The 8,268-nt window shown below is 44.2% G+C and overlaps 1 protein-coding gene across 1 annotated transcript in view; it reads left to right on the top strand.

Annotated features, from left to right (window-relative positions):
* The window catches only part of Sycp2l (synaptonemal complex protein 2 like), a 76,562-nt gene extending 73,320 nt beyond the window's left edge, over nucleotides 1–3,242 (top strand). The window contains exon 31 of the mRNA XM_023712124.1: nucleotides 2,986–3,242. The gene's annotated coding sequence lies outside the window, so the exon portion shown is untranslated. The remainder of the gene's footprint in view (nucleotides 1–2,985) is intronic.
* The last annotated feature ends 5,026 nt before the right edge of the window (nucleotides 3,243–8,268 follow it).

The following is an 8,268-nucleotide window of genomic DNA, read 5'->3' as shown; positions in this document are numbered from 1 at the left end:
AGCTGCTACAAAGAAGACATGTTTTAGATAATACTCATGCGTATGGGCAAAAAACTCGAGGACTGTATTTGTGACTAATTGTATGACAGGTTATTTTAGTTTCTGTTCTGTGGAAAGTGTAAAGCATTCCAACAAAGGGTTTTAATGTCGACCTTTTTTTGCACCCATGCTGTTGATTGCTAAATGTAATAGTCTGATCATGACACTGAATAAATGTCTTTTTTTAAAAAAAAAAAAAAGAAAAAATTTAGTGTTTTCTTTTGAGGAAACAGTGATAAACCTCCAAGTCAAAGACTAGAAGAGGATATGGAGAGTCCCAGCACTGGGGAGGCTGAGGCAGGAGAATTGTCAGGAGCTTAAGGCAGCCTGGGTTTCATAGTTCAAAACCAGCCTGAACTACACAGTGAGATCCTGTCTGAAAACAGTATGAGTGGAGAACGACTAATCTGAGCTAAGAACGTTGGAGTAATTCTGAGTTTTCATGGAGAATTGGCGCAAATGTGAATTGTGCGTGCTGCAGGTGGTCACATGCACAGAAGTCGGACTGCAGCAGCTAAGCCCAGCAAGGGTCTTGTTTTTCTGCTGTGAAACGCAGCTCAGAGAGGTAATCCACGCCAGGGTGGTGCAGCAGCTTTCAGGACTCGGTTCCTTTCGCTTTCTGCTCTGCTCGTTTTGTACAGCGTGAGGTTTTATAGTCACAGAACAACTGCTCTACCCCTAGCTATCTCTTCTCTTCAGATAGCAGGAAGGGTTAAAAGGTGAAAGCACCCTGACCCCTCGTAGAATTAGGTAAACAATTTTCTTGGAAGCCCAAACCAGTAGATGTTTGACACTGTCTCACTGGCCAGAAATGGATCACGTAGCCCACCTTAATGCAAGGGAGCCTGGGAGGTGGAAAGTTGAGCCTAGTGCCCTCCTTATTTCTAAAAGGTGGAGTCTGCCTCATAAGAGAGCTGAGGGGAGAACAGATACTGGTAGGAAACCATAATGTCTATTGTGTTTCTATTACATGCCTGAATTAAATTGCACATGTGCTCTAAGGGATTGGGAAATGACGTCACCCAGGAGCGTTGCCATTCCCAATGGGCATGCGCTGGGCTTGCGTGGCACTTGGTTCCCCCTCTGACTCTGCCCCTCCACTGACAGCAGGTCTCACCTACCTTTTTGTTGATGGTATCTCATTGGGATGCTCATCTGCTTATTAACAGCATTCAATTAAAAACCTAATATTTAATATATTAGTACACATTGCAGAACATAATGACCACAATTCATTAGGCAATTTGTACATAACACACCTTAGTTCTTTTTTTTTTGTCCTCCCCTCCCTCCTAACTTTCCTACTCTCCTCATTTACAAAAGTCTATTTTTATTTTCCTTTCATTGTTTAAAAAATTCTATTTTCCTTCTTCCCTCCCCTCTCTCCCATCTCTTGTTCACCTTCCCATTTAAAACTTTTTGTTTCCTAGTATCTCTATTTTGCTCCTTATTTATACTTTGGGTTTCTTACATGACAGAGACAATATGATATCTGAACTTGTGCACTTGATTTATTTCATTTAAAATTACAGTCTCAAGGTGCATCTATTTACCTAAAAATGGCTTGTTTATTCTTCTTTATGGCAGAGTAGTACTCCACTGTATACACATATAAACATATTCCATATGTTCTTCTCCTTTCATCTACTAATGAGCACATGGGGCTATTTCCAAGATTGAGCTATTGTGAATTGCACTGTTATAAACATGGGTATGTGTGTATCATTGTGTTATATTGAATTTATCTCCTTTGGGAAGATATCTAGAAGGGGAATAGCTGGATATAAAGGAATCTCTAGTTTCAGTTTTTTGAGGAATTTCCATACAATTTCTGTGGTAGTTGCACCATCTTACACTCACACCAGCAATAGAGAGAAGAGTTCTTTTTTCCTTTGTAGCCTCACCGGCACTTGTTATTGGTTGATTTCTTGATGAACCATTCTTTCTAGAGTGAGATGGCACTTCAGTATTAATTTAACTTGTATTTCTTGAATGGCCAGCAATGTTGAGTATTTTTCATGTGTTTATTGGCTGCTTATACTTCTTCATCCAAGAAGTATCTGTTCATTTCAGATACCCATTTTTTGATTGGGTCTTTAAATTTTGTGAGTCTAATTTTTGTGTTCTTTATTTTGTTTACTACACTATCTGAGAAGTATCTGGCAATTTTTTTCCCCACTTCTCAGGTTGTCCTTTCACTCTGTTGCTGGTGTCCTTTTCTGTACAGATGCTTTTTAATTCAATGTCACCCTAATTGTTGGTTCTTGTAATATTTCTTGTGCAACTGGCGCTTCATTCATAGTCTACCTACACCTATGTCTTCAAGAGTTTTACCTCTTCTGCCTTTTAGAAGATTTAGTGTTTCTGTTTTAATCTTTAGATCTTTGATCCATTTTGGCTTTAGGTTAGTGCATGGCGAAACAGGTGGGTCCAGGTTCAGGCTTCAGCAGAGGAGAGCCAGTTTTCCCAGCACTATTTGTTAAAGAGGCTCTCTTTGGTCCAGTAAAGTGCTTGGCCCCCTTGTCTAAGATAAGGTAGCTGAATGTGCCTGCGGCTGTTTCTGCATCCTTGATTCCTTTCCATCGAGCCACACAAGTCTGTTCTCTGCCAGTACCAGCAGCACGTAATTTTCCTACAGCATGGGCCCCAAAGCCAAACCAGTTCTAACCAAAAGAGAGCTCCCTTGTCTCCAGCACCAGAAGAAGGACACATGAGCGGCATCACACTTCTGAGTGGCACGTGTTTAAGAGACCTTTGTAGACAGTTTGACTCCCAGCCCGTTCCCTCCAGGGGCACTGGCTGGAGCTCCCAGCAGCCATGTAGGCTTTGAAGTCAGTGAGAGCTCAGCGACAGAGCTGCCGAGTGCTACTGTGAAGGCTCGGAGAGTTCTGAGGGCCCAAGAGGTGGCAGCTTATCCTTGACTGATAACTCTTTCCTTTTCCACAGTCTGAATCACCAGGAGAAGAAGATAACGATGCAGCTACCATTGGCTCAGGCTGTGTGGGCCCTGCCGTGAGCTTGCTGGTCAGTCCATTTCACTCACCAGTTGAGAGAAAATTTCTTTGAACAATCCCTGGGATCTGCTGAGTTGAAAATGAATAGATTATGTTGGTAATTCATCAAGGTGTTAGTAGTTATTTTTTCAAAAAAAGTTAACCTTATATTAAAATTTGGGCAGATCATAACAGAATCAAGTTGTTCGTCAATATCAACTGACATTGTTTTTCTTCATGATTTTATTTATTTTTCTTATGATTTTAAAAAGTGACACTGAGTTTTGGGAAATGTCTTTGAGTTCTGTGGAATCCAAGACTTTAGCGGCATCAGCATAAATACAATGTAGTATATCTCTTTAAAGGAGAAATTTAATTTGAAAATGATGAAAATAGCTCAGGTAAAAATGGTAGTGTATTTGGAAAATAAATGATTTAGATTCATCTGAGCCACAGCTATTTCAGAGTTTCTGCAGCCCTTGAACAAAATTGCTGTCTTCTGAGGAGAAACATTTATCATATGATAAGTACTAAATGATCTTCTGAAGACTGAAGTTGCGTATACAGTTGAGTGTTTGAATTTCTTTTATAAAAAGAAACCTACATGATGCAAGGCTACCTAAAAGTAACTTTGTTATGATTGGATGGGTAAAGATTATACACTGAAAAGTTTGTTTTATAATTTAGCAAGTTGTATTATGTTTACCATATTGTAGTTGAATTTGCTGAAAAATGTTTACAACCGCAATTTTGCTGTCATCTTTTTTCTGTACAGCATTTGATTTATGCTTTAGTATATTGTTAAAAGCTTTATCAAAAATGCTTTATTCTTTTAAGTCCAAGCATTGTGTTTGTCCTCATTTTGCTTAGGTATACAGTTCAAGGTTCATGGTTTCTGGTGACTTGGGGTTCTATGGGTTTTGGCCAATGGTCCTTTGTAGTTGTACCATCTTACTTGTTATTGGCTGCTTATTGGATGATAACTGGAGAGGGCTGGGCTGGGCAGCAGGATGTGGACACAGATGCGCCTTTTGGGGCAATTTGCAGAGCAGCCTGGGCCACTAGGCCTCCTGAGAAGTGAGGCCTCGCATCTGTTGTGTCCCCCAGCCTGGTGATGTTGCAGGACTCCTCACCCATCCCCACCTCTGGAGCACCCTGCTTTGTCTCCTGTGGAGCAGTAGCCCCATTCCCATGCAGTGAGCTCCATGCCCACCTGTTCCTAAGTCTCCTGTGTCACTTCTGTTCCTCTGTGTCTGGCTTCTGTCCTCCGCCCTGCCCACCACCCTCTGCCCTCCACCCTCCACCCTCCTTAGCAGCTCTCTGTGTTTGCTCTGTCCCAGCTCTGCCCTGCACTTGTCACATAGCAGTGTAGCCCTTGATTCTGCACTTTCAATGTAAGCCAACCAGAGGGCCACAGAAGACATCCTTTCTGTGTCCCTCCTGTCCTGCTCCCTCTGTAGCCTCCTTCCTGGGACAAGCAAGTCCCCTTCAGGGCTCCTGGTGCTAACAGCGTGCTTTCACTGCAGGGTTTGTCCAAAGCCGTGGGTGGGTGACTATAGAGTGGAAGGAGGTTAGGAAGTCAGTCCTGTGACTCTTTTCTGGTGTCCCTCACAGGTCCCTCCCCTTTCTTACTGCTTCCTTCCTTGCAGCTGGCCTGTCCATACCACTGCTGCCTGTGTCCTCAGACCCCACAGCAGTGGTGTCCTCGCACCCTTCTAGCCTCCTGTCTTCTAGTCTCCTGGGCACCTGTGCCTCAGCCCACGTGTCTCCACAGCCTGCTCTTATCCTCTGCTTCCCCATCCTGTCCCAGCCCAACCCTTCTCCTTGCTGTTCCCCAGCCCCACCATGTGCTCCTGGCCCCTAAGCCCAGAACCTTAGGCCCCACCTCCCTACCAAGTCCCCTGCATGCCCTCCAGTGAAATCTCCTAGGTGACCTAGACTGGATTTTCAATCATACTACAGGGAAGATGCTGTACCAGTGCCTGTGTCCCTGGCTTCTCTGTGCTCTTCTTCCCCAGTGACCACACGTACCCCCTTGTAGTTGTTGGTCTACACCAACATCTACCCATCATTCTCCCTGACTACTGTGGTGGCTCTGTTAATGTGATAGTCACGGTGATGCATTTTCAGCCTCATCGTCTGCCCTTCCCTCTTTCTCTATAGTGAAAACTCCTGCTGCCCGCTGGAAGTTTCTACAGCGTGCCATGGCAGCGCTGTCAGTATATCTTGTTGTCATTATACCAGGAGCTTCTGCTCAGAGACACTCTGCCTACCTTCCCCCACGTGAGCTCCTGTGTTTCTGGGCAGGCTGCGGCTCTGTCTCTCACACTGGGTCTCCACACAACCCAGGCCACCCACAGCCGGCGCCTCTCCCGGACCCCTGGTGCTGTGCCTAGCTCCTGGTGCAGTGAGACCTGGTGTACCTGGTTTACAGTCTGTGGCTTGTTCACTGTGTGTTTCTTAGGCCTCAGTCACCTTGGTGTCTGCTGCTTTCCTCTTATTGCGAGACAAAAGTATCCAACACTGGGAGTTAAAGGTAGAATGATTTCTTTAGCTCTGTGGAGGATTCAGTCCATAATGAGCTGGCTCCAAGGCAGGGTGGCATGGCAGAGAACAAGTCATGGTGCCTACAAGGTAGCAAAGGCAGCAAACTGGGAAGGCAAGCTTCTTTCTGTCCCTTTTATCTTGTCCAGATTACCAGGGTTAGAGCAGTACTAAACCAATGAGAGGACTGAGTTAGTAACCACACACCCTTAATCCCAGCATCCACATTAGATTCAACCACCTCTGAAAAGACCTACGACTGTGTGAGGCTTTGGAGGGTGCATCAGATGCAAACGATCACATTCCACCCTGGAGGCGCATAGTTCATCTCTAAGAGTTGCCAAAGTCCTACAGGTTTTGGCATTGCTGAAAGGCCCAAGTCTCCTCTGAGTTTTAAGGCAAACTTAGCTGTGAGCCTTTGGACAAGTGAAAAGAAGTCACTGTCAGTGCCTCTGCCTCCCAGGCCAGCTGTGTGCAGCTGTGGCACTGTGCCTGGGCTCGTTTGGGCACCTGCATGGCCATGTCAGAGCTCCTTTGTCCTCAAGGGTTCTAGCTAAGGCTGCTGGTTCCCAGGGGCCCCTGTTATCTCCTGCTCAGCACCTGTATTCCTGTCTGCCTGTCATGTGGCCCTCAAGCCCCAACATCAGATGTCACGGAGGCCACCTACTCCCATGATGGTGAGGTCAAGCCTTCCCAGCAGGGACCTTTATCTGGATGGAGATGTGGATACTGCCTCGTGGCATGTCTCAGCTTAGACCCTCACAAGCTCACAGGGCCCGAAAGTGCCTTTCTTACCACAGCAGAAATAACTCAAAATGTGCTTCAGAATCAAACTTCTCTTATCATGATTCGATGGTCATCGTCATTCTTAAGCGAGGGAGGGTGGAGTCGTGCTGTGAGCTCCCTTAGCGGTCGCTGGTGGCCACAGTGCTTTTGTCCAGTTCACGAGACAGAGAATCTTGATGTGTTCAGCAGTCTTCATGGAGCATTTTTTTCAGTGCTTATTAGCACATGTAACACCCCTGGCTGTAGAGAGGTGGATCTTCTGCAAACAGAGGAGAGCGCAGGGCAAGGGCACATGGAAGAATTCGAGAAATAACTTGCCAGGGGGCTGCTGACTCCTACTAGAGCCCAGGCATTTAACCTCCGGGACTGCCTGGAATGCAGCTCCTTCCTGCTCTATGTGAGTTTTTCAACCATCAAAACCAAGCTTAGGTTAACGGTTTCATTGGCAATCTGTTTTTAAGTGTTTGTCTACGAGCTGTGATAAAAAAAGGACAGTGAATGTTAAAATTTTAAAAACATTTTAATTAAAAGTCATGTTACTATTAAATTCACTCAAAATACTCTCCTTGGTTTGAATACACGTCTCCCATAATTCTTGCTGTTTTTTGAAGTCATTTGAGGAGTCCTTTTTTATGAGTATCTTTGGTCATGCTGTCATGGTGTCCTGAATGGGTTCAAAATGTTTGCCTTTTATGGTCATTTTGACCATGAGGAAGAGCTAGAAGTTGCACAGTGCCAGATTTGGTGATAAGGTGGATAAGAACACACTTTTTTTTTTTTTTTTTTATGAGGCTGCCTTTCTTGTCCAATTCGCTGTATTTTTTTATATCTTGTAAATTATGAAAGAGGACTTCCAGAACTGCCTCCAGAAGAGGAAAACAGATGGGATACGTTTGCTCAGACTGAGGGGGAGTATTTTGAGGGAATTAATGCAATGTGTCTTTTATTACAATACAATTTTTAAATTTAAAATTTAAACATTCACTGTATATTTCGATCACTATATTTCTGGCCTCATATTTGCCAGACTCTGTAATGGAAGATATTTCATCTACATCATTCCATATCTTTGGCTTATTAATACACAGCACTGCATACTATAGATTTGATGTTTTCAACTAAATAGAACATTTCCACAGTAGATCAACACCCGCAGGTCTAAACTAATTTTAAAGGGACAAAAGCTTGCCCTACAAGGAGCTGTAATCTGTCAGAGAAATCTGTAGCATCTCTCAGTTTCCAGGGCTACAGCCAGTAAGATGGTAGGTCCATTTCATTTCAAGTATGTGACATTAGATCTAGCAAAACTGAAAAGAATTTTCCCCTTTGTTCTTGGATGCTCAGGAGTTACACTTTAAATGCCTTTAGGGCCAGCTGGGTTAACAAGGCCACAAGTAAAAGACGACAAGGTAGGACAGCAAATATAAACACCAGCCCTGCCTTAAGATATCCAGGTAGTTTCTGACTGCAGTGCAGAGACCTCAAGTTACATGCAGAGGGCTTTGAGGGCAGAGCTGAACCTTGGCCTCATCAATCTGCCCAGCGTGACTCAGTTACAACTTTCTAATGGTTCCTCCTCCTCAGCTGCAGAATGACTGCACTCACAAACTTTCAGTCAGAGTGACTGTGTAGGTCTTGTCCACTTAGTGTAATTCCCAGGTTTCGCCAGCACAGTTTAACCTGGGAATACAACCTGTAAATTGAGAGCTGTTACATCCCACCTCCAGGGCTCAAAAGTTTCCTGAAGATTAAGTAGTATTTAGGCAATTGTAGTTCACATTTTGAGAGCAATTGTTTTTCTTTGGTGTTATGATTTTTGTCTAGTTGTCCCCCAGAGCCTCAGTCAGTGGGGCAGGCTTCTAGAGTTTGTGCTCAATTTATGATCCAGTGCAGGGATTATGGGTGT

This window comes from Octodon degus, unplaced genomic scaffold, assembly GCF_000260255.1.
Source record: "Octodon degus isolate 3935 unplaced genomic scaffold, OctDeg1.0 scaffold00023, whole genome shotgun sequence".
Lineage (NCBI taxonomy): Eukaryota > Metazoa > Chordata > Mammalia > Rodentia > Octodontidae > Octodon > Octodon degus.
Note: the sequence above shows the minus strand (reverse complement) of the source record. Positions and strands in the feature narration are given on the sequence as shown.